The sequence below is a fragment of the Aulostomus chinensis genome, chromosome 2 (assembly GCF_037954235.1).
Source record: "Aulostomus chinensis isolate RoL2024-O1b breed Wild chromosome 2, RoL_Achi_v1.0, whole genome shotgun sequence".
Lineage (NCBI taxonomy): Eukaryota > Metazoa > Chordata > Actinopteri > Syngnathiformes > Aulostomidae > Aulostomus > Aulostomus chinensis.
Window position 1 is genome coordinate 30,351,199 of NC_141321.1, and position 26,804 is coordinate 30,378,002.

The window sequence follows — 26,804 nt, forward strand, 5'->3', positions numbered from 1 at the left end:
ACGCGGAAAAAAATTTGGGCACGGAGAGGGAATGAGTCATGTTGTCTCAGCAAGTGTTCACAAGCCAACAGTGGTGGTGTTTGGGCAGCTCCGGGGTGTCAACATGCCATTAATCTCTTTACATTCCATATCACAAAGTCTATGTCAGCCTTCATGGGTTTCATATCAGCAAAGCCAGGTGTAACTAATTCGGATAAACGTGCATTGTTGACATCTTTAGCCATCCCTGCTGACACTGGGCGAGGCGGGGTTCACCCTGGATGGGTCGCCAGTCGGTTGCAGAAGAATAAATAAACATAAACATTCACAAAATACTGCTTTATCAGTGGTGAAAATGAAACCCTAGAGTTGTGCGTCATTTTGACAAATTAACAGGTGCTCACTTTGCCTTAAAGGCGTGCACTGGAAGCTTATATGTAAATTTACCATGAAGATTAATTACAAGCACTAATCCACTAATGTGGATTATGACCCTGTATCCTTTACATTCATCTCTCTCTCCCTCTCTCCTCCCCTCCATCTCCGTCTCTACTTGAATATCCAGGAAGTAGAACGTGAATTAAGTGATCATTTCAATATGTAACATGGTTGTAACGCAGGGTTTTTCACTAAAGGAAAATAAATAAATACATTTTGATGTCTTTTTTTGGGGGGGGGGGGGGTTCATGAATGAACTAGGATTATAATATAGGGGATCGTACAATTATAAAACCTAAAACCTACTTTTTTGTGTGCCACTGATCTAAACTACATATGCATGAAAGACTAACATCCCTTATCGTTAAAGAATAAATCCAAAAGCAACAGAACACAACTAAAATGATGTTTATTTGACCCATCTGCCATTCTGTCAGCAGTGCATTTCCTTTTTCTGTCAATACGGAATGTTAACCGGATTTGTTACAGAACTTCAGTTTTATGTTGTTGTTTTTTTTTAATTCATTCGTCACATCCAATTGCTTCCATGCCATTGCTGTTAAATCATGTCTGCTGTTGGCATGCCAGAGCGTTTTAAATCCACAGAGCTAATGGTTAATAACCTGCTTCAGAATATCAAGAAAATTGTTCCACAATTACATGAGAGTGCTCCTGACTGAAACAGATTCTTTTGAAATACCTTTTAGGGTTGAAATGGAAAAAAAAGTCTCGTCAGTTTATGTTCAGCAGAGATGCTAATAACACAATAACAAGTTAGCGGTAGCCTAAATCAAGGAAATACAAAGATTAACATTTTAAATATCAGATGGCAGGGCAGTGCAGCCAGAAAATCAACTATGAATAAAACATTTACAGCTAAATCTAGTCGCATTTGTGGTTGAACAAATATATGTATATCCAACGAACCGTGAAATGCTAGTTGGAAGTTACTTTCATCAACTTTCTTGGTCCATCCTGTGGCCCTGATGCAGCCTTCTGGAATACCAGACTCAAATTGGCAAATGTCAGCAGACTCGTATCTTATTAGGAGCTGATTAACAGTAATTAGCAATAGTGCAAATTTTGATGGCTGCATAAAAATCAGCCCTCCTTGTGTTGTGAAGCACAGACAAGTGGCATCTTATTGTTATCTTACAGGCAGACAGACACTCACACGCTTGGATCCTTGACCTTTAATCATTCATAACCCTTCATTTACATGGCACGCAAAGCATTTATGATAAGAAAAAGTTTATTCTACGCCGAACATGCTCAACGACAGGTGAACCTCACGGTGCCGTGCGAGAAATCCAATCCTCTGGTTAAGTTCTGTGTAAGAAAAACACCGTTGAAAATGAAGCAACGTTCCGTTTTTTTCAGCCTCTGATAGCCGCAGTCCTTCAGCCTGGAAGCCCTTGAATTCATAAAAGAACGGGGGCACAGGGCATTCCTTGCTTAATGTAAAACTGAATAAAAAGTGGCTCCAACAAACACTGAAATCAACTGTGCTTGCCATTGACCAATCCTGTCAACACTTTTCGCTGAACAGCTGTAGGCACATTCGCTTCAGTTGAGTTTTCTATGTTTCTACTGATGCCAGGAACACAAAACTAATAAAATAAACAGCTCACACAACTCAGGCCATTAACATTCAATAGAATTTAATTTAATGTCAAGCACCGGAGTGACATTTTCTGGCGCCACCGTTGATCACGTGATCTGAGTCAGGTCAAGGGATAGGGATTCGGTTAACATAATCCAGGGACTGATCGTGTTTGCACTATAATTGGGAAAACAATTTAAGTAGTACATAGATGTAATAACTAGGAGACAAATATTAGAATTTGTTATAAGAGAAACCGCCATCCCAGCGGCGTGACCTTGTAAGTTCCTCTCTCCACTCTCCAATCAAAGATGCAGCACCTACTACATGTCATCCTTACATCTCCATGGCAAGCTTTTCCTTTTTGTATTTTTTCCTTTTCTTTTTGTAAAAGCAGCATTCAGCAGGTGAATTCTTCAGGGCTCTAACCTTGAGACTCGTGTGACTCATCTCTTCTTCAGAATCTGTTTTGCTTTAAAGGAAACCATGGCTGCTCTAACAGTGTGTAGCGAATGCAGTTAAATGACAAGATTATAATGAAGACACACACACAAAAAAAAAAGGGTGGATAATAAGATGTGTGACCGAAGCATAGCCGTGCCTGGCGACAGCTGGTGGACTGATATCATTCATCCATCCATCTATTATCTGCTCATCACGGACAGGTTCACCGGGGAGCTGGAGCCTGTTCCAGCTAACGTGAGGCGAGCGCTACAGCCTGGACACGTCGCCAGTCAATCACAGGTCAAAAGAGACACACAACCATTCTCACCTAGAGTGTCCCTCGGACAAAACCTGCATGTCTTTGGTCTGAGGGAGGAGGATGGAGCACGCACCCCCCACGACCACACCACCTTGCTGCCCTGAATTGGTTCCACACTACCAGGAAGTGTTGTATTTGAATATATGAGTATTGTTGCCTGCTGCCAGGTCGTGGTAATGCAGTTTTCATGCATCGGGATAAGCTGTGGGTGTTTGGAGGGTAGAGTTACACTGATATCCCTGATGATTTCCTGTAATGCTATTACTCTGCATCAGTCTGCAATTTACTGAAGGTCATTTTTCCTCTAAATCTTTTGCAACAAGTTAATGACGCTATCAAAATGAGTTGTGGCTTCTTTTTACTCTGCACACAAGCTACGAGTGTGATACAAGTTCAGCGAGAGGATGTTCTAAACACCACAGTAGCATCGATTCAAACCCGACGAGAAGTTTGCCACTCAATTCAAATGCTAAACGACTCCAAAGATACTAAAGGTCAAGCCTCCTCTCCAAAACATATAGGCCCATGGTGAGGTGAGTCACCATCCTCATCAAATGAAGTGGGAAGCGAGGAGTTTCATCCTATCAATGTAGTGTGGTGCTACATGAGAAGTGACTCCTTTTGCACGTACACATGTGCACTCGTTGCTCAACAGGTGACCAGGACGAATCGTCTCTACCTGTACCTGCACAAGCTCTTGGAAGATCAAAAGGTAGCTGGAGCAAAGTGGCCAGCTGTGAAGATCACAGAGGCTGTCAGGACATGGCTTGAAACCCTTTGGTCAATACATTCTCATCTCAGAGAAGAACATAAAGTATGTGTGTGTGTGTGTGTGTGTGTGTGTGTGTGTGTGTGTGTGTGTGTGTGTGTGTGTGTGTGTGTGTGTGTGTGTGTGTGAGAGAAATATACGTTGATGCGATTTCCCAGACAGGGAAGAAAGGTAAGAGTATTCATTAGTCATATGAGGCTTCCTGCAGGGTCAAAGAGGGCACAGATTGGGGGTAATTAAATGTGGTAAATGAAACACTAATTGAATGAGCGGCCCACTGCCTCTGGTTCTTGTTTAATCATATGGAGAAGCTGATAACCACAAAAAAAAACAAAAAAAAATTGGGATTCATTTTCTTTCATGAGGCGGGATGTAATTATGGTGGTTCACGAATTGATCACTTAACCAAAAACATTAAACAACAATCAAGGCAGATGTGTTTGTATTGACTCAATTAAGGTAGAAACTCAGCAACTGAATGATGAATAGTTTAAAGGTAAATTACACCGTACCTTAAGTGATTCCATCCATAACTAATTAATTATACAGACGTTTCACAATTTACCTCAAATAATGAATCATAATTACATGTTTTTAGTTCAATAGGGAATACAGCTACCAATTTGCACACTGAGCAGTTTATGTTGTCAATAATTGTTCCCAGCAATGTGAAAGTGAATGAGTAGATTTATGTAAACCACAGCATGTAATTAGTCTACTGTTAAAATTCCCAACTGTGCTAACCAAGCCATTAATGGGGCTGGAGTACTTGTTCCACTCAAAACCTTGACAAGAAGTTGGACTGCAACATATTTTCACGTTAAGATTGACTGACAGTTAATTTTTGCAATCATTGTTTTATTATTTCCTTTTAAAAGGCCGCAGTTGATTTTTCTGTAGGGACTTACACGGGAAAGAGCCATCATAATGTCTGCAGAAACACAAACTGCAAGTAGGACCTTGTGCAAATAATTACACTTGGATATAAATGGTAAGTATACAGTGCATTTCTGCATCCGCAGTGGCTCTTTACATGGACAGTGGGAGCCACAGACCTCATCAGGAGAAACTGGGGGTTGATCAAGGACATGAATGGGTCTCCAGGAGGAGACCGAACCAGCGACCCTTTGGTTGCTAGACAGCCCGTCCAAGTTGTGCAGTCCAAATGTGTAACATGCATGTTGTTGCATAAAGGCACGTTACTGTGGCATCACTGCCTGGAGTTTAACAACCTTCAATGAATGTTGTTACTTGTTACATTTTTAAACTGACAAAAAGGGAAATAAATACTTCTGAATATTAATATATTTTATTTTTCTCTCATTGATTGCGATTACAAAGAGCTGTGTGGAGTAGGCACAGAGGTTTCTTAAGTGCGGTGGAATATATTTTATTCTTCTGAAGACATTTTATCCATTTGGTAAATGTTGTTGGTTGATGAAAGGATTTCAGGAATTTAACCACAACATCTCACTGAATATGCAGTTCATGCACCATCATTTTCCATTTCTTCAGCCTTGATATAACGTTCCTTTTTTAAAAGCTCACAGCTCCAGTAAAGTTTCAAATTGATGTAGATGCTAACAGACTTAAACCAATAGTTTTACCTGTTTTAACTGAAATAACTTCACTGGAAACGGCGATTATTCCTCAGAATTGTGCATCCGCCAGCTGACTCTACGAGGAAACAACTCACTTGGGTTCATCTACAGCACAAATTGACATCTGCATCTAAAATCCCTGTATCTGCTGACAAGTCTTTACTGACAAGCTTAAGCTAAATAAATTAGTCTAATTAATTTTGGCAGCAACCCTTCAGCATAATTGATCATAACCCTGGCATGTGGATATGTGAGTTAACATTATAAGAGTCCCGCAGTGGAGCAGGACTCTGGCAGTCATTTTGATTTTTCCAGGCACCACGCTGTCTTCAAACTTAAAGAGCACCTGACCCGGCAGCCGCTGCTGAACCCGTCCCCTTGACAGGTTGAGAGGAAAGGCCTCTCAGTGCTCCCCAGTTCCATTTCGGCCAATCCACATCCTCCCTCCAGGGGAACGCCAATGAAACCTGCTTCTCCTCCACCATCTTTCAGCTCCAAGATAAACGAGCATTGTCTCTGTGCAGAACACAGTATGGGGGTAATAAGGCGGTAAGTGTCCCCAAATAACACTCTGCTATCATTCTGCAATTTATCAACCTTGATCCCGAACCGAACAAAAAGTCCAGGTGGCAGGAAAAAGTCAGCTATTAATTTTAAACTTCTTCACTTTGGATTCGGCACACAACACATTTCACATTCACTCAACAGTCGTGATTTATAACCTGCGTGTTTTCATCACCTCTGGTAGCCTTTGGTTCACGACACCAAGCTTGTGAATATAAAACCCAGAAATGAGTCAGTATACAACACAAACAAAGCCGTGCTTCTCTAAAGATAGCAACGTGCGCTATTGTACTTGATTGCTGCTATTGTGACTTCAATCATCGCTCGAGGATCTAAGCAGTTCTAATTGTCTTCAAAAAGATCTCTTAACGTCGGTTTAACCACCTCTCAGTGCAAGCATCATTTAAACTACATTAGAAGGAAAGCGGCTACACAGGAAGACAGGGCCATTCTATTGATTGCACTTACAATGAGAGAAATGCTTCTGATTTGATTTCCTCTGGGCTGCTTGCCATCAGTACTGTATCTGTGGCGAGTCTTGGTATTGTTGTTCAGCGATGACAGAGTTAGCATATCCGTGCTCTCCCTTTCTCTCACGCTCCCTTTATCTCCCTCCCGTCTGTCCCTCACTTTTGCTCCTGCCTCTCAAGTAATGAGATGAACACTTTCTCTCCCTCCTCTGGATCCTCCCCATGCAGACTCGCTCTAATCCTTTCAAGGAAGTGACTCACGTTACAGGCGTTCTTCAGTTTAATGCACTTTAATAGCATTAATATCTGCTTTTGCCTCTTCAGCTGCAATGAACACCCCTTACATCTTAAGAAAGCCGCTTAAGAGCAATTGTCATGGCTAGTGTACCAAAACAGACACGTACCCCGCATGAAAAGCAGAATAACTCATTGTAAAATAGTAATCTGTCTTTTTTTATACATTGGCACCCAACCGGCACAATGTGGCACATGGTGTATTGTAAACACTGGGGAAACTTAGCGGCCAGCTCCCCGCAGTCCCTCCCATTAGCTCTCGCTGTGTGAAGAAGGCCTGCTCACAGAGGAAGAACACAAGTCCCTGCCACCTTCTGTGCCACCCGTGTTGCTACTGCGGAGACAGCCAAGGTCAGCTCAGGAATGACAGAGGGCTCCCGCGTGGAGATAAGACTCTTGCAAACATCTGAACCACCACCCAGCTTTTCTAAGGAAAGAGAATCCTGCCCCTGAATTATTCAATGGGTCTCCCCCACCCTAAATAACAGACGGCAAGCATTGTTTGACATCCCGAATGAATAATTAAGGACTGACCTTTTGTTCCCATTAGAGGTGATAGGTTGATAGCGGCATACTTTCTGGGTGCGGCTGCGAGATGTTGTGATGGCTCTATGTAGACGAACAAGGAATTTTGCGGCATTAAAAATCAGCCAAACTCCCAAGCAGAAGCAGCGATGCTAAGAAAAGAAACACAGCAGGTCCCCGAGGGATGCGCTGATATACAAAGACGTAGATGCAGTCTCTGTTGACTGTTCCTAAAGCACAGCCTGGAGCCATCCTCTGTCACCGCTCCACTGTTCTCCGAAGAATTGTGCTGTAGTTTGTTCCTGGCACATCAGAGGCATTTTGATCATGCCAAAAATGTGCAGTTAGCTCGCTGGATCAGAAATCATGTATTGATCGTGCTAGAAATTAAGTGGTAAGTGCTTATTGTTTCATATATTAGAATTTCAGAAAACCAAGACCAGTTTCACTAAGTTACATTTTGTTTTTTGATAAAATGTTTGCTCTCCACTGTTCAGCTTCTAAATACAGTAGTTCTAATTAATACTGTGAATGTGCAGATATTTGCCTTTATTTTATGTGCTTCCTGCATTTTTCTACAGTACAGGACATTTTGTTTATTTAAAGAATATCTGAAAAGCAAATTCCTGTATGTAGACTTTTTCATAAAATAACTAATGAATACCACTTATTTGTAAAGATTAATCTGACAGTTGTTTTTAATGTGCTTTGGCATAATATATTTGTTTCTTCCAGTGTTTAATGAGCATTTATCAACAACAATATGCTGTGTGCAAATTTAACACATTTTTACCTCAAAATCAACTCTGTATTTTCTGTAGTTTATTCCTAATAACGTTGTGTTATGGTTATTTACTGTATTTTGACAGCATCCATCTGGAACACTTTGCTGCCAGACTTTATTTTGTATTTGCACACGTAGCCAGCATGATGTGACTCACTGGTTTGTAGCCTCCTGTTATGAAGCTGGATCAAGTCTGGTTTCCTGTTTCTTTGTAACCAAATGTGACCATACTTGGACAAGAGGGTGGGGCTGAAGAGGAGGGAGGGAGGGAGGCACAGCCAGGTGGTTGTGACTTATCACTTACAAGGTAGCAGTCCCCACTCGTATAATAGCCTCTATGGGACCATGATTGCACGTCTGCACTGGCTTTTACCTGCATAAAAACTATAAACAGCACTACATCTATAACACATATAGGCGTGAATTTAAAAAAAATAGTCCTTTAAGCTACTGTTTCTTTCACTTTGCCCTTCTTTTTAAAGAGGACTTGTAACTGGTTGCATAAACTATCTTACGTTTGTCCCTGAGGCAAAATATTTTGCTGAGCTGAGGGGTTCATTTAGGAGCATCGCAGAAAGCCTATTAGGATGTTCCCCAGCCCAAGTGTTTAGACTACAGCTTTCACGGTAGTTACTGTCATAATACAGCACATCTGCGCATGTATGCTTCACCCTCATTATCATCCGTCAGCATTAGTTAGCTTCTTAAAAATGGACAACAAAGGAAACACAAAAAAAATAAGAGCCAAATTTAGAAGATGCGAAGCCTTTTTTCCTTGCAGGATATGGAAAGCACAAGTAAATATCCCAGCTGTAACGAATACGCTCAAGCACACCATGTGGCCGGAAGTAATGGACGAACAAGTCATGAAGGAATTAATACAAAATGAACATTTCTCGCTGTACCAGCTTGAAAAGAAGAAACCAAACATCGAGAGGAGTCAACAGAAGAGATGAGTACCAATGAAACAGCGCGAGAACGTTAACACTTATATTAACATTGCGTCGTGTCCAGTTTTTTTTTGTTGTTGTTTTTTTGAATGTGTCTTTTTATCTCCTCTTCAATTATGATTATCTAAGCCAAGATATTTCAATTTCAGAAGACTGGTGGTGTGGATACCTGAAAATCTTCTGAGAATGAAAGGGTCACAAGGACCTTTTGGCAAAGTTAAAAGGGATACTTCAGTGTATTTTAGGGGGAAAGCTTTCATTTACAACATCCTTAAGTGAAGTGATACTTGAATGAAAAGGTGTATTTTGCGGAAAGAGCCAGCCATGTTTATTTAGCTAATGGTGAAACTATAAGAAGAACTGTCCAAAAATGTCAGTTGAGAAAGTGCATCGTCCAGTACAATAGGTTTTTATCCTGCCAAATAATCTGTAAAGACTTTGGTTTGAATGAAAAACCAACTATTGCACTATGTTAACATGACAAGTTCGTTTAACGCCTGAAACACACCTGGTCAATAACGTGAATGTAGCGACAGCTGCTGCAGTCAAAAATCATTGAAATCAGTTGGATCGGCTTCGTTGGACACAATAAGGTGGTCCTCAGGTCATTGAAAATGACAGAACCTCCATAGAAACGGCTCTGCTTGTGTTACAGGGCGAGCAGAACAAAAAGAACGAGAACGCTAATGTAACTAGCGAGCCTCGGAACTAGCTGGCAGCTGTTAGCAGCCAGAGCGAACCGTTCACAGCCAACAACTGACCTTACGCTCAGCAAATTGCGAGTGTCAGTAAGATAAAAGGACTTCATTGTATAAGTTGTAGTTATTTAAACGGACATGTTTTTCCACGTGGCAATGTGCTGTAAGGCCGTGTCCTCCTCCTACTGGCTGAAAATCAACAAACGTGCACTGCTATTGTGTGTCTGTATGAGTGTCACCAATAGAGCTGTACCTGTGTGGTCAGGAATACTACTACTATCTCCAAGAGGGCTAGGGATCAGGTCCCGGCCCTCTAGTACAGTAAAGACTGACAATGTACCACGTTGAGAGTGACAAGGCAATAACGGGTAGTGATGGTGTACAATGACGACTAACTTCTCCCCTTCCCTGACACTTGTAGGGACAAGGTGGAGAAACAGTCAAAAGCCAAGAAAGTGGGCTTTTGAATTTGTGAAAGGAGAAATATATCACTAACACGATCAGTCAATAGAAGCAAAAGAGAACAGTGACCCAGCTGGATCGGGCCGCCCCTCTGGAGGAAACACACAACAGTTTATTAGACACTAGATGTGTTCTGATTTCCAGTTTCATGTTCTCTGAACCTGCTCCTGGGAATATAAATACACAAACTATAAATTGAAGCAAAACTTCCAACTTAAACGATGCCGAGTCCCACCCTGAGAGAACTTCATCACCAATGTGTGCATACAAGAGGGGAACTGAATGTTTTTAGACCATATAAGGAGAAGCAATAGCATCAGAACACATCTATACGTCCAAAAATCAAGTTCCACCCTCCACAGTTCCCCTCTTTCTTTACTTGTGAAGCAATCAATGGTATAACACAGATGGGGCAGTCCACTGATCGTCAACACATATTCCAACACATGTCCGGGTCCGGCTTTCACTCAGCTAACCTCGTCTTGTTTGGTAAATATTTCAGTCTCCACACGTTTTGGGAAATTGTTTTTTTTTTTTTCTCAGAATGTTTTGGTCTTGTAGGAATAAAAGTGCTTGAGGCTGAGTGGCATAGACGGAGAGGGTAAGTCAGTTTTGCAAGACAGACGGTTTTGGTCTTTTCATGGGATTCATTGGAAGAGGGAACAATATAAAATAACAACCTCATCCTGACAGAAGCACAAAACATTTTGTAGTTTCTTATATACAATCTTGCACAAAAAATTGTGCTATTACTGAAGTGTATCGAATATATAACATGTCGACGCTGAAAAGTTTTCCGCTGAGGTTGGGCTTCTGTTCCCTCAAAGTACCAGGAAGAAAATCAGAGCTGCAACACACCCACATTCTCAGGACAGAGCCACTCTGAGGTGAGCACTGATTCCTGGTTTGAGGACAGAGCGAGAGATGGGTGCTGAAGACAGACCGTATTTATAGCCAGGCATAGGAATAATTCATCGTGATCAAAGTGCAGATCATGCTCCATTCCATCACAGAGCAGATGTGCCAGAATAAAAAGACCATGCTTTCTTTCTTTCTGCTCTCTAGCGACTTCCCAAATGGAAGCGGCTTCGGCTTCAGACGGTGTGCTTCGCCTCACTCTGCCTTTGTCGTCATGAGTTCTGCACTCAGGTGGCTCGACTTTCAAAGGAGCGCAACAAGATGCCACATGCATGCAGTAGGGGGAGGAGAGAGAAAGAAAGAGCGAAAATAAATAAATAAAGCCTCCCACATACAACACGTCCTCTCAATCAGAGCGAGGAGTGAATATCAGATTCTGAGCTCACCGTGGGAGGTCATGTGCCTGAAGCGAGGGGCCATGAAGCACGTACAGCATGACCAGCGCGCGTCACATGTTTCCTGTGAGTGAGGCGGGACACGGAGAGGTAAGACAGAGCTGACAGGTTGAGTGAACTCTTCCCGTTTCCTGTTTTTTAATGCAGCTTTTGATGTGCTGCTTAAAAACACTGGCGAGGAACACAATATCAAAACCACACACTTACTGCAAGTGTGTTCTCCCCTCGCCATAATAGCTTGATCTTTATTGTTTTTCAATTTAAGCTTGCTCTCTCACTTTCCCAGGGACACATTTTCATCACCCCCCCCCCCATCCCCCTGTTTTGGCCCCTCCTGCCTTTTCACTCCTCGCAATGCTTTCTCTGCATCACAAACACACACACACACGCCTGCTTCTTCCAGTTTCATTTTCTCTCCCCTCCCACACACAGGCGCACACTCTCGTGCGTGCCTCTTTCTTTCTTTCATTTTCTGCATCTCCAACCCTTTCTGCTTCCCTGTCGTCACTCCTTCTATGCACGCACGCACGCGCACACACACAAACACACACACACACACACGGGTGCACAGACATACAAGCTCCTTCATCTTGTCTTTTATTTCTTCTCCCACCCACACCTCTCCCTATCACTCCTTCCATGCGCGTGCGCGCACTCGCTCACACATTCTGTCTCTCTCTCTCTCTCTCTCTCACAAACACACACACACACACATACACGTTTCATTCTCTCATATTTCACTTTCCCGCTGTCTTTTCACAAACCTAACGATGGGCAAAACCTCACCAGTTATAGCTTTTATTCATTCAATCAGATTGTGTCCATTTACCCCAAAAAACAACACTAAAAGTATCTCAGGTTTATTCTTCTGAAGGCAATCAGGCCTAATAACAGGGTTTTTTGGGCTGAAAGAGCATCTTGTGATGTGCTATGCGCTCCAGCAGCGGTGCTCTGCTGAGACCCACCGTCTCACTCCTCAGGAACCAAGCAAAATACTTTGGTCTGTCAAGGCGGGAAGAGGGAGGTGCCTCCATCCTTTTACTAGAGATGCACGATACTATCAGCACATCATCGGACCTGCAGGTCTACTTTTCTTAAATATCAGTCCGATGGCTGATATTTATCCACTTAAGTCTCTTCTCCTTTGCTCATTTTCTGTTATTTATAGCAAATAAATGTTGAGGAAACAGTGCAGTTAATATATCATTCATGGGCTCTTGCAATTTTTTTGGACACCAGAAAAAACTTTATTTTCAAATTTGTGATGTTATGCTTTTTTTTTTATACAAAAAGGATACAAAATGTGAATATCTCATAAACTTGTATTTGTACAGATAATATCGACATCTGTAAATTTCTGCTTTCAGCCAAATGAGTCGTGTAACTCCAGCACAAAAGTCATGCATCCGCACGTTTTTACTATTTTATGCTTTGCTGTAATGGTAGCAATGTGTCTTGTACACTTGTTCTCTTGCTTGCATGTAAAGTTAGAGATCTGAGAAATTTACTCCTCTCCATTTATATTTCATGCTCTTGAGAAAGGCAACAGCTAAATGTCCAATCTTATTGTCAGTAAAGGAACACGCTGTTCCAGCTGACTATCAGTTGTCCGTCAGTTATTGGTACATTTGACGTGCCACCCAGGAACAAGTGTAGTCGCGGCTTTGTAACCTGTTGTATTTTAATCAAATAAATATCCTCAAACCTGAACTGTAAATGTAATTACATTAGATGCAATGAGCAAGTTAGTTGTAACACTAAACCACCCGCTCTTCCTCTCTCTCCCTGTCTCTCGCTCTCTCCGTCTTTGTTTCCCTCCCACAATGACGTACACACTCACACTCTTCTCTACCAGCAGCCCAGCTTCCCTTACTCCCAGCTGGGCTTGGACGGCTCTCTTCCTCTGGCCTCTCTGGGCCATCTGGAGTGCAATGTCCCCACTCTGCTGGTCCCCTGCCAGCCGCTGAGCCTCCCAGGATGAACGCAGCATCTTCAAGCACAATTTGTATGCGTCAAAGCTCTGCTGTGTGTCCAGTGACCCAGCTGAGTGAAGTCATTGAGTCTCGCATTTCCGACCTCAAAGGAGTCTTATTCTGCTTTGATGACACCTGCGCTCCCCTTCTCCCCGGATGGAGGATGGTGCCGTTATTGATTAAAGCTGCTGAGCAATAATGCCCATGTTTATGATCTTGTGGAGGGTTTGTCTTTGCGCGAGGAAGTCAGTACGGCACACACAAGCCATTCAGGTCGGAATTAAGTTACAGCAAACCAACAGCTCAGTTTGTTGCGGTTTTAGTTTTGATGAGAAGGAAGAAGAAACATCACCAGCAAAAGACAGAGACACACACTCACACTGAGCTGACATGAATAAATGACATAAATAACAGTAGCTGCTGTTGTGTTTGCCTGTCGTGTTACGTCGCTATACTTTTCACTGCACTCTCAGCATCCATGTATGTGCACTACAACAAAACCCAATATAACTTTGTGTGCCGGTGGAACCAAAAAAATTGCAGTTTAAATGGAAATTCAGCGTTGTGTGTTGAATCCTGTGTGAAAACACACTGGCCCGCAGCATAAATCAGTAAATCCTGCTGTTTTCTAAAAGGGTAGATCCCATGAATCCAGTTCACAAATACCCGACTCAAATTAAATTTGCTGTAAAAACTCCTTAGAAAGTTCTACTCAGTCGCACTTAATTTCCTCCAGCACTCATTAATGTGCAAACTTTGTCAATTCCAACTTTACTGTTTAAGCTCTGAGCCAAGACTGCCGGAAACCAAGTTGAGCAAACCTACTGAATGAGTGAAATATCAACGCACACAACTTAAATTTGAAACTTTAAGACTGTTCAAGTCACTGCAATGTTTCAAATTACTTTTATTATCTAAGTGTCATAATAGAAAAAATAACAGTTGAGGATGGTTTGAACACTACAATCCCGTGTGACATTTGAACAACAGCACTCCAGATGGATGGATGGCGCTCCAGATCTGTTGCTCTTTTTCTGTTTAGTTATCGCATTCAGCAGCACGACCACAGGTCAGCCAAATTACAATAAAACTCATTAACAAGAGTGGAATGGATCACCGACCCTCACCGCGAACCACGGAGTTCCACAGACTCAAAGTATGAATTGATTTTGGAAGCAGGAGAAATACGAGCGGAGCACAAAAACAAACCACAAAAGGGTAGAACTACAAGGACGCGTTCAGCGAGAAGTTATCTGGTAGCAGCAGGCAGCAAAGTGAGACCAGCACAAACTGGAAGCTGGCCCAGTTACAGCTCCAGAACAAAGAACCCAAATATCACCAAACAGCCCGTTTGTCTAAACATAGCATGTCACCATCCACAATTCTTAAAATGGTCTATTTTCTGTATTTCCACACACCGAAACCACTTTCTTCACTGTTGTGAAATCAATCCAACAATGCTTGTTGTGATACCTTAACATGTGTGTGGAATTACACACGCGCACACGCACGCACAGAGCAGAGAAACAAAAGCAGCCATTATCTTAGGGGTCACGGTTTTGTTTTGTTCTTTTAAATATAAAATAAGAACACGAGAGGTTCTTTCCCAAATGTTGATGCTAAATGGGTTTGAAAGTGCAGCAATTACAAGAAAAACTACTTTGGGGACTTTAAAGTAATGGACATCAAAGGAGGCTTTGGGTTTTTTTTGGGGGGGGGGGTAATCAAAGGGAGTGAAATCAACAGGCTTTCCGTGGCTCCACTGTAGTTGCAGTATAAGCTGAGCCAACTCTAAAGTGAGGGATGACAAAATATTCTTCATTTTAACTTCACAAAAAAACATGCGGTCACTCAGAACGGAGGATGCAGCACGCACATCTTAAAGTACTCACTGTGGTTACAGAGGGTGGAAGTAAACACATCAGGGAAAAAACAACAACAAAAAAAACCAAAGAGCTTTTCTCCAGTCCTCTGAACAGGTAGGTATGTTGGATTTACCTGGCCGCGGCTCCTAAACACCACACAGCTGTGAAGCGGAGCGACGTTCTTCGTCCTCTTCTCACTAGATGATGATCCGAGTCGCTCAGCTTCAGCACCATGGAAAGCGCGTCCGCCTCTCCTTTAGGAAATGATGCAAGTTTATGATTTGCGCCGTGAACGCATCGACTGCACACAAAAACACACGCACACGAACATACACACACGCACACACACACACATACGCGCGCACAAAAAAAAACCCACACACGCACACGATAAGCTTCCGTCCGCTTCAAGTTTGATGCCACCTCGTAGATGCTCTGGCTGGAGCGAACATGACTCGCAGTGGCCCCCCGATGCTTTTAGAAAGAGCGCGGCCAATCACAAAGCCTGTCGCTCTTCACTCTCCTCACGTTGCGCATCCCTCTCCCCCCCACCCCCCACCCCCACCCCCCCAAGCCGAAGAGTCTCCAAGGACCGGTGCCCGTCTACCCTCCAGGCGGGTTCGGCTGCAGCGGCAGTCACTTTAGGAGTCACTTCTCCTGCTGTTAGAAGATATCTTCATCCCGCTGCGGCGCCTTTGTCTTCAAGGCGATGCTGATAACGGTGGGAGTGAATTCCCTCCCACGCCTCGACGGGGGGGGAGAGGAGCAGGAAGAGCCGGGAGCAGGAGGAGGAGTGTCTTCTTCAGCGATCCCGGTTCATTAATGACTTCTTGTAACGTGGAGGAGCTCCGTCGTTATTGTTAGGCCATGAGCCCATCTTCTCCAACCCGATGGCGGGATGGGAGGTGGATGGTGGCGCTCCGCGTGCGAGCAGCTTACTGTAGGATCACGAGCTGCGATAATAAGAGAAAAAAAAAATACGAGTGAGCTTCAGTAGAGGCGGCATAGAGTTTCCAGTCTCCCTCTATCCCAGGAGCAGAGCGCTAGACAGCCGCACGGACTCGCTCCGAGTGCGTGGAAGAGGGAGGGTTCGTGATTAGGACTGAGAGAAGAACTTCAGATACTCGACTCATCACATTTCTGGTGGCAAAAATCACATTTACTTTCTTGCCGCTGCAGCCGAAGCTACGGAGCCCCGGAGCGGCCAGAGAGGTAGAGAGAGAAGGGGGTGATATAGTTAAAGGATAGAAGTCGTTCCCACAATTTAATTATTGTGCATCCACCGATAGGAGAAAACAAAAATCAAATTGTGAGAACAAGTTACATCTGGTGAATGAAACTGGAGGAACAAGTTCTATCTGCTGGTCGGAAATATATCAAGAGTGTTAGAACAATTGATATCTCACGGCTACAAAATCATGAAATTGTGGGAAAAGTTCTATTCTGTAGCATAAAAAAACCCAAATCAAGCTGTAGGAACAAGTTATGTTTCAAAGAAACAAATGAAAACATTTCTTTGTTTCTCTCCGTCTCTGAGGCCCTTCGGCAGCATGTGGGTGAGATCTTTTCTATCCTTCTGTGAGTTGTTGAGGTTGGGATGGGATGAATACACCAGCACGACAGCCGGGCTGAGTAGCTTTCACTGTCTGGCTGGTCCGCTGAGCTTCGTTCCCTCAGACCTGCAGCGTGAAGTTCATTTATGTGATTGTTACCGAATTGATTTGATGTTTTTGTTAAAGACTTTTCCACTGTGATGAGATCAAAGTGCCACTTTGGCCTCACCAAAATGAAGCTGCAGTAAAGCAGTGCAGCCAGTGAGCAGCCATCAGAATCACAAAAGACACACACTCACACAATAAGCCGTTTAATCTTGCACTGATTTGAACTAAAGGATTTTGCCCAGTCATTTTCTCTAACCAAGGGATGGGTAGTCGGGAAAAAATAGAGCTTTAATGAAAAGAGAAAAGGCCCTGTGGGGTAGATATCAAAAGCCAGAGGATGTGCATAATTCATCTCAGAATATTTCATAATGCCCTGCAGTAGGGCTTTCTTCAACCTGTTTTTTTTTTTTTTTTATTTTAAACCTCTAAGTGTTCATGCTAGGCACTTGGGGGGGGGGGGGCAGTAGGTTTTTCCAGTTTTGTTTCCTAACTGGCTACTAGTAAAACCTCTATTCCCCCTTGAGAAGGTCTATGGTAGAACTGGGAAGGATTCATTTGAATATAAAACTGCCAGATATATGCTCGTCTCTCATTATCCAACAAAAGCCATCGGAGCCAACGTATAAACTCACTTGTCAATTTATTACGTTTACCTAGATGAGACTAACGTCAACGCAAAACGGTGCTGCAAGAAATCTGGATTTAATGAATCTGGGTTTGGTCAATGTCATTTGTATGGATGAAGATGTCGTAGGAGTAGTGAGTACAAGTCTTCTCCAATCAGCAGGGCTGTTGGGCTTTATCAAGCTGTACCTAATAAACTGGCAGATGTGTGTGACAATGATTATTTCAACTTGTGTGTTTCAGAGAGGTCAACACACAAAGGAAACTAATCACCTTATCAACTACATCCCAGTATCAGTCTGAACATGGCATTTCTCCTGAAATGATGTCCACACCTTATTTTATAGGGGTGTGTGTGTGTGTGTGTGTGTGTGTTTTGGTCAGTGTCAGGCTTCATCTGGGTGTGGTTGCTGTGGAACATGTGATTCTCCAGCCGGCGCCACATCCAGTGTCTCCTCCTGACTTGAGCACACCCCCCTCTGCTGGTGTCAGGCAGAAAAGTAAACGCTTCTCCAGGCTTTGTTTGGCTGCAGGGACTCCGGGTACAAATCCAAGAGCACTAATTCGGACCCACAGGAAGGCTTTGCTATCCACTGCAGCACAACCTGGGTTTATTGTGGAGCCTTTATAATTCACAAAGCTGCTGCACATGTAAGTGGGGCAAAACATCGCCCAAGTACTGTAGATCTAAGAGGCACCAGCACGGCAGCTGCAGCACAGCAGCTGCAGCACGGCAGCTCTGCTGGGACTGGGACTGCTACACTGTGTGTGGTATCAGCAGACCTGATAGGAGAGAATGTACTGGAAACTAGAAGTACTGCCTGGTTCTGCATCACTGAAGGCAGGAAAATGAGTGCATGTACTTCTGGATGATTTTTTTAGAAGTAGTAGTAGTAAGAGTAGTATTGGCCTTAGCAATAGTAATGTTGTATTACACTTTGCATTATTAATATAGGGCGGCACGGTGGTGCTGTGGTCAGCGCTGTCACCTCAAGAAGGTTCCGGGTTCAAGTCCCAGCTCCGGCACGGGATCTTTCTGTGTGAGTCTCCATGTTCTCCCTGTTCCTGTGTGGGTTCTCTCTGGTACTCCAGCTTCCTCCCACAGTCCAAAGACATCAAGAGGGGACGAGGCTGATTGATACTCTAAATTGACCGTAGGTGTGGCTGTGAGTGTGAATGGTTGTCTGTCTCTGTGTGTTGGCCCTGAGATGGACTGGTGACCTGTCCAGGATGAACCCCGCCTCTCGCCCGTATCCGCTGGGATAGGCTCCTGCCCCCCCCCCCCGCAAACCTTAACAGGAATATGCAGAAGACAATGGATGGATGGATGGATTACTAATATTGTGTAAGTCACTGTATTGTGTTAATGTTCGTATTAGTACATTTATCATAGTTGTTACTAATATTTCCCTGTTATAGCTGCTATTGTTGTGTATTCTCTCTCTCCCTCTATCTTGTTATCTGGGATACTGCCTTGTTATTATCAAACAATTTACTTGAAAACAACTTGTCTTCACGAGAACAAACTGCTTACAATGGAATAGTTACCTTGATTAAACTGGCATTAAGACATGATGAGTTTCCTTCAAGATAATTACTACATTATCTTGTGATGTCATTGCAAATAAAGAGTTTTTAAATTAAGAAAGGCGTGACAAAGGTATTTTAAGTATGGCCTTTCACAGCCTCCGTATCACTCTCTCTGTCTCTGTCCCCCACCTTTCTTCACCCCAGCCAGTCCAGGCAGATGGCCCCTCACACAGAGTCCAGGTGCTTGCTCGTGTGTTCAAACTCAATCAAAGTACTGCAAGAGAGTCATGGGATTTGGTTCTCCAGATAAATAAAACGGACTTGACTATTCTATCGGGGATCATTTACTAGACAACACTGACAGATTTCCTCATAGATACAGCAGCCTGGGAAGAGATCACCTGAGAATTCAAACGAAGCTTCGTGCCGCTTCCATCGTGAATCAACCTGTTTTCATTAAATAAACACAAAGTCAAGCAACTCATATGTTGGAAGGGACTCATCTGATGGGCTTAAATGAACACGTCGTCTCCCAGACAGCTAGATTCTGATGGATTTTGTATGTGTCGACACAATTCCCTGCTAAAAGACAAACAACCCCCTCTTGGCACAACCATCAGTATCCCCTCACTGCTCATCACTCATCCAGTGGCATCTGGTGCTACTCATAATCAATAGTGTTAGGATCCAAAGTCCGCCCAAAGCAAGCAGTTGCCACTCATATAACTCCCACAGATTATTTTCAACCTCGGGGACTGTTCTTTTCCCTCCCTTTTGTTGCAAGATTCATACCAAGGTCCTGTCACTGGTGTGGGTTCATCACAGCAAGGGACGAGGGCACGATGCAAATTCTCATTTAAAAACAAATACAAACACTTACCTTTTATGACGAGTCCAGCAAGAGAAATCCAATTGGTATTGATCCAGTGAGTCCCACAACAAGGAACATCCACAATGAAAATAAAGTAAACTGGTCCAAAATACTATTCCTGATCAAATGAAGGAAGTCCTACAAAGACTAAAACAGGCAAAATGCAGAATGAACCAAGAACGATCCACTCGCCTCATGCAGGACAAAGGCTGGGAGTCTCTAATGGGTGTGATCTACCCAGTTCATCCAGCACCGTGAATCTAAACAATAAAACACACATCCACAGTCATAGTTCACTCAAATAACTAACTGTCAGAGAGACAAGGAAGCACCCAAAATATCCCGCCCTGGGAGGGAAGGAGGACAGAAGAGTCGAGGAACAGGTGAAACCAGTCAGGCTGGTACACGATCACAAAGATGGAAAATATTGACAGTGCAGGAGGACAAGTTAAGAGAGGGACAACAACCGAAGCATTTCTGTTAATTTCATTGCAAATTTAGTTCATCCATATTTTCAGGGATCCATATCTCAACATCTGGTCTGCTTGATCTGCTACTTTGAATGTACTCGTATGTTCACGTTAAAGTCACATTGATCTTTTATGCTCAGCATTAACCTGTGGGCAGGTTTGTAAGCTATGGATCTCAAGTAATGAATGATTCATTACATTCTGACATAAAATGCACCCTGTGGTCCAATATTGCCTTAAATAATCTTTCTCAAACATATTACAGACTCAGGAATAGCATAACTCTCCAGTGCTCTAAATTGCTCTTTTGGCCCAGCTGCTCTTTGATTGATTATGATAAATGGGCATGAGCAACAGTTGAATGAATTATACTGGCCAGAATAAGACCAAGATCCTCCAACTGAGCAGGCCTTGTTTCTCCTTCAGTATTGACTGTTGCGCAGCATTAAAACATCTCCCATTCCATCACGGTTCAAAGCCTGAATGATACTTTCACCTTGTGTCCTCCCTGGCCAGTAGGAGTTGTGGTCGAAGGGCAATTTATCAAAGAGATGAAGAAGAAAAAGGAAGATACAGTTTGACTAAAAATTGAGTGCAGCAAGGTTTCATAGCAACAGGGTATTCAAAATAAAGAGTGTGATATAAGACAGAGTGTGCAACGATCGCAGTGCAGAAGTTTGGTTTATGTCATTGCTGAATGCTGCTACATTTTAGCACCGTGTTACTAGAGAGGGAGGATATCTCCACCAAACAACTTCCTGATGCCTCCAGCAAACTTCCTGATGCCCCCACCAGCAAACTTCCTGATGCCCCCACCACCAAACTTCCTGATTCCTCACCAAACTTTCAGCCCTCTGGCTCTGTTACGCTCAGGTGCTAATTAAAGCTGCAGGCTGCAACCAGCGGGCCTCACACCCCTAGCATGTCTGTGAGTATGAGGCTGACCAACAGAGCAAGAGGGAGGTGAAACCAGATTCATATTTGGACTTTTTATTCATATTTGCTCTGTGGGGCAATGATCACTTCCTGTGTCCACTGGGTGGCGCGAGAGAACCCACACTAAACATATTTTGTTGCTGTACATCAAATGAAGACAATTTTGATGTGAATCAATCCATGTTTGATCCGTCAGGCCCCCGAACTGTAGCCACCAGGTGGTGCTATGACTGTGACCAGAATCCAGCGACAACAGCTTTCTTGTTCTATGGTGGAATTGGCTGCTTCTACTTCATATTATGAAAACTGCCACAGTTGTTTCAAAGTGCAAACAACAACAAAAAAAAAGTAATTTTCTGTTGCCAGCGGGTGGTGCTATGACTAATCTGCCCCAAATTTAATTGGTTCCTCTTCTACCCGTTCTACACTCCTCGAGCCTGCACTGCACCTGCTATGGCAGAGGTAATGAAGACACGAGTAAGAGACCGCAGCCTACAGTCGAGCATCATCACGTCCCGTGATTGCGTTGGACACACTAGAGTCCAGGTCTCGGTCTGGAACATTTCCGGCTGACCAAAACCTCTCTGATAGTTTATCCTGTGCTCCTCTGATGGAGATGAATGCATTTGTGCTGCGCCTCATTTGAGGTTTCCAGCGTGGTCGCATTGAGCTGGAGTCAGGCATCAAGTGGACAGCCAAGTCCCTGGCTCGCTGCTCCAATATTGGGATGTGGACAAAAAGAATCACCCAAGCACGACGTACAAGATGGTTAAACTATGGACTCCATGCAAACAGGAAGATTAAAGTCATAGTTCATCCGTAGGGTGTAAAGTGTTACAGTTTGTCTGTTTTCAGCTCATTTAACGTATTTGTGGATTACTAAGCATACTGTTGGGTTTTTGTAAACAGGCTGTACGTTTTAGTCTGTATGCTGATTATATGCAAATACTTCAACTGCTCAGGGTTGTTGACAGGCTGTTAATGCAAACTGACTTCACCTCTTGGATGGAAACTGGGCTGTTGCCAGTGAATTACAAGACATGTTTTTATGCTTATCTTATTTAGGCGTTTCTTTTGTAGCTTCAGATGTTTTTCTGGGTTGTTGGGGAGGGAAATAAACCCAAAGAAGTTCCATTCCACCTGCCAGCAGATAGGTGATGTGCTTTAGGATGGCTTTATTTGGGGTAGGAGGATTCATATTTATGTCGAGACCACAGGATAACCTGTCTCTTCCCGAGACTGCAAAGTGATGATTTGTGACTTAACTTGTCTGGTGGTCATATATCTGATTCCATCTGCCAGGTTCTGTCTGGCACCCGGCAACCAATTTGTTGTAGTTCAGGAGGAGACAAGTGATTTCAGGTGGTGTCACAGGCTGGGACGGTCTTTGAGTTATGCAAGCTCTTTTTCCTGCCTCCATTTGCTCCTTGTGTGTTAAGAGTTCTACTCTTGGAGCGGATTTAATTCCAGAAAGAGGAAACCTTTTGAGGTTAAAACTCCTTGCAAATGTTTTACAATCGAACAGCAGTTTGTATTGTAAAAGCTCTCGTGCTGCTGTACTGCTGGGATAGTGTCTTTTTACCAGGATTTCAAACAGGAGTTTCACCGCACCAGTTCATAATCTGGGATATCTATCATAGAACTTTTGGTATGGTCATTTCACATTTTAAAACCACAAACATGATGGCATACTGGATCCCCCCCCCCCCCCCCCCCCCCCATCCCTGTGACTGGTGTTTATGATATCCATCCACCCTTCATCAAGATGAGATGGAAATTGGCTGCTGGAACAAGTATCGGGGGTGGGGGAGATGAGAAAAACTTATTTTTCCATTTCATTTCCTAGAGACCAAGAGCTTCTCAAAGCAAACACAAATAATGATTCATTAATGGGAACACTCTTCAGCTCCACCACAGCTTCGGTCTTTCTAAAACTTGGACAGTGTATTTCATCGGTGTATTGAACAGAGTGGAAGTGTTTGAGGAGGTAAGGTTGTAGTATAAGTGCCAGTGGACTCCGTCTATCTCTGGTGAATCTCATGCTCACTGCCAAAGGGAGCACTTTCATACCGCACTGCAGCAGCCGTCTGCCAGATGAGGATGGCGCCTCTGCATATCATCACCTTAAATGACATTCTCTCTGATCACTGGAAGTCAAGATGTGGCATTTCTATTAAAAAAAAAAAAGAAAGGAAAAGTTTATACTGCCACCAAAAATAGCCAGTAAGTCTGGATCTTATATAAAAGTTGACTTTTTGCCACATAAGCTTTTGATAATAGTTTTAGAATGCTGGAAATGAAACTCTTTTTTTGTTTTGTTCTGCTGCACAATGACACCTGCTACTTTAAGCTAAACAGGCACGAAACTCCTGCTAGCTTGTAGCGCTACTTTCAAATACCTGAAGCTGGCTCAGAATTCCCAGTCGGGAAATAATGTCAAAGAATAGAGAGATGAGGTTTGTGGAGGAGGGAAGCTTAGAATAGGAATAAAAGAGAAATGAAACGAGACCCCTACATACTGCTCGTCAGTGTAATTAGCACCTGCACTCGGGTCCATTTTGAGAATTCGGTCTTTTTCCCATCATGGTACTGTATTTCCATTCCTCTCTGTTCTAGTCTTGTTCTTAAGGGTTCTCGTTTCACTTGGAATGGTGCCACGATGGTCCGGTACTCTGTCATTACTCCAATGAACAGATTTGAATGCACCATCCTCCTGTATTTTTCCATTTAGCACTGCTCAAAAAAAAAAAAAAAAGGGCCTGAACTCTGCTTGACCTCTACATCCTTTGAGCCCATGGTAACTACATCTTTAGCTTTTCTTCTATTTTGGAAATGGCTTCCAGAGACAGAGCCCTTCATGTTTTCATACTTCTATTACCTGTAGCCCTTTTTTTCTTCTTCTTCATTGCCAGTCAAGGGCAGTTTCCCCACACCACAGCAGGTTGGGAGGAGGCTTCTGACACAAACCCCAAAACTATCTCATGAATCCAAAGGATCCACAGGGCATGTTAAAAGCACCACAAGGCAACTATGGCACTCAAGTCAGCTCCTTGTCCTTTCTAATAGCGTTATTGCAGCTCTTTCTAATGTACTCTGGGGATCAAGCTGCATGACTGATCTGACCCAAATGAAACCTTTCAACTCTCCCCACGGAACCACAAAACAAACGCTGCCTGTAGAGCTGCAGCTCTCAGCACTCCGAGGCTCTCTCGATCAGAGAAAGCGCAAAAGGTGCACATATTCATATTCAGAGCTGCAATATTGGTTGTGTTGCATTCTTATTGGTCAGACTCTAATGTTAAAAAGCTGATGCAGTTTCAGTGTGAAAGGGAAATGCTCCTCTAATGTTCCCATGGCTTGAATGCTGCAGGCAGCCACACCCAGAGAAGCGCCTGCTGTTATACTCTCTGCAGTGAGCCCTCCAGGGAATGTGGATGGAAGATTAAACAAAGCGCCCACTGCTCTGAGCTGAAGATTTACAAAGTAACCGTCACCTGTGCAGTAAAAGGATTCTCTGTTAATTAGAACAACTGTAAGTGAGATCTTGAGGACCTGCTTTGTGAGCCTGGAAATAAAAAGGACTTTCATTCATGCCCTAACAAACATGATCCACTGCTTAGCACAATCACAGCGGAGTTTAGAGTACCAGCTTCTACCTGCACACATGACCTCTGAGGTCACAAATATTTGAACTTTTGACTCCCTACCAGCTCTCAGCAACTGCTACAGCACATCTCTGGGGTGTAAACACATATTCTGAAAGCCTTAAGGTTGGTTCCCCTTGGTTGGAAGCCTGTACAGGCACAATCATCTGTGTCTGCACAAACTGAGAGGATGTGTCCTGAAGCAACACCGACAAACCGTTCGGCAGCAACAAGCAGCTGCATCAAGTACATCTCTCAATCAAATAGCTTTCCAGGGATACATTTGACATCACGATCGTCAGGAAATGACAATTAGCGGAATAAGAGAATGGCAGCGTGTTGCTCATCACGTCTGCATTTTCAAACTGTCATATTTGTCGCATCACACTCTCTTTTTTGATCATTAAAAATAATTTGTATTGTTTTACAACAAATGCAGTGAAGAGGATGACGCGTTACGAGCTGAATGTAAAAAGGAAGAGATACAACAAAGTAACACAATCTTCCTACTCAATCACTGTCCACTCCTGATCATCTTTGCATGCTTATTTATCTTCATCACTGACTTCATCACATAGCTGAGTCCTACAGAGATGTGAGCATTTGCAGGCTCCAGCAGCACAATTGCTTTCACCAGCTTGTTTTCCTTGTGTATGTTGATGGAATGACAGATAAATTTCCTCAAAACCGGTTTCAGGGCACCCTTCACCTTCTCAGCCTCTACAAACACAAACACACACAGTGCTGCCAAAACCCTCTCCTGCAGAGGAACTAAAGCAATGAGGGCCTGTCTTCTTGCATTGTTTAGGACCAGAAGCACATCTTGGTCCTTCCTGTGGTTCTGGCAGATGTCAAAAAGCCATTTATGCGTTACCTGCTACCCTGTGTTAGGAGGCGGCCCGAGCACCACGAGCCTCTAAATGAGCCCATTTTGTGCACAGAATTAATGAAAATGCACATTTCAATAAATTTAAGGGACCACAATAAATCTAAGAGCAAGGCTGCAGGTGCAAGCTTGCCACTGGGAGACTATTTCAGTCATTTTCACTTTCTTTATGATGTTACTTTCAAAGTCACTATGTTAAAATACAACAGTCTATGAGCTAGCAAGCAGCTAGCAAGCAGCTAGCAACCAACGCAGTGAAAGTGAACAGTTTTAGCAAAGCTTTTGATCACGCACTGAGGCAGGCAGGCCTGCTCGGTTTTCTTGGTGAATACTTAAATAAAAATGACATTAGTTGTCCTCAGATGGTCACCAGATAGGGGAAATGGTTCATGTACCAATCAGGACCTATCATGGTTCACCGTCGCTGCCTCCTGGGCGTAACTCCACCCACAGCCATTATGATTGGCTTACACAAATACAAACAAGCCAGAAGATTTCTCCTTTGAAACCAAAGCAGAATTATAATGGGATGAGGCAGACATCTCTCCCCTGCTGGCACCCTGCGATGGAGGGATGTCTGGCTTTGTAAGACAGTCGATAGGAAGCTCTACACAGTAATAATAGTATTAATATGCTGCTTTCTGTCGCTGCAAAAATTGAAGAAAAACAGACAGACAGGGGCTTCTGCTTTTGCGGTTCTATCCTGTGTAGCTTGAGAACACCACACATATCTGCATCAACGCTCATCCTAGAGTTGAATAATGGTAATTCCTTACAGAGAAAGTGAATTAATGACGATGTTACGATTTCACACCACGTATTGAAGATGACACGTATCTGCCAACTTCTGGTCGCTGGTAAACTTCCGGTTGAAGTATTTTGACCTCCGTATGTCGTACATATTCCAGCATTGTGTTGGGCGGCTGCAGCAGAGCGGCTTATAAGGATGTTTGTTCCTGATGCTATGAGTGTTTCTCAGCATATTAAATTCAGAGCAGGTGTTGCTCATTAAATATGCATGCTTGGACTATTATCTTGGAAATCACAAGCCTACAGAGGAGAGGAGGCTTCAACACGTGCACTGTCAGATTTCACTTGTGAGATACGGCTGGACATCTTTATGGGTGATGA

The 26,804-nt window shown here is 43.3% G+C and overlaps 1 protein-coding gene across 6 annotated transcripts in view; it reads right to left on the reverse strand.

The window, feature by feature from the left end:
• The window catches only part of chst8 (carbohydrate (N-acetylgalactosamine 4-0) sulfotransferase 8), a 227,987-nt gene that overhangs the window by 150,456 nt on the left and 50,727 nt on the right, over positions 1-26,804 (reverse strand). The window contains exons 1-3 of one of the 6 annotated variants that reach the window (XM_086189510.1): positions 19,747-20,024; positions 15,439-16,004; positions 15,185-15,305 (exon numbers count right to left, since the gene is read on the reverse strand). The exons of 1 other annotated variant lie outside the window; for it this stretch is intronic. The gene's annotated coding sequence lies outside the window, so the exon portion shown is untranslated. Of the gene's footprint in view, positions 1-15,184; positions 16,005-19,746; positions 20,025-26,804 lie in introns of those variants that run through there. 4 more of the 6 variants (XM_086189548.1, XM_086189521.1, XM_086189530.1 and 1 more) reach the window with 4 other exon arrangements.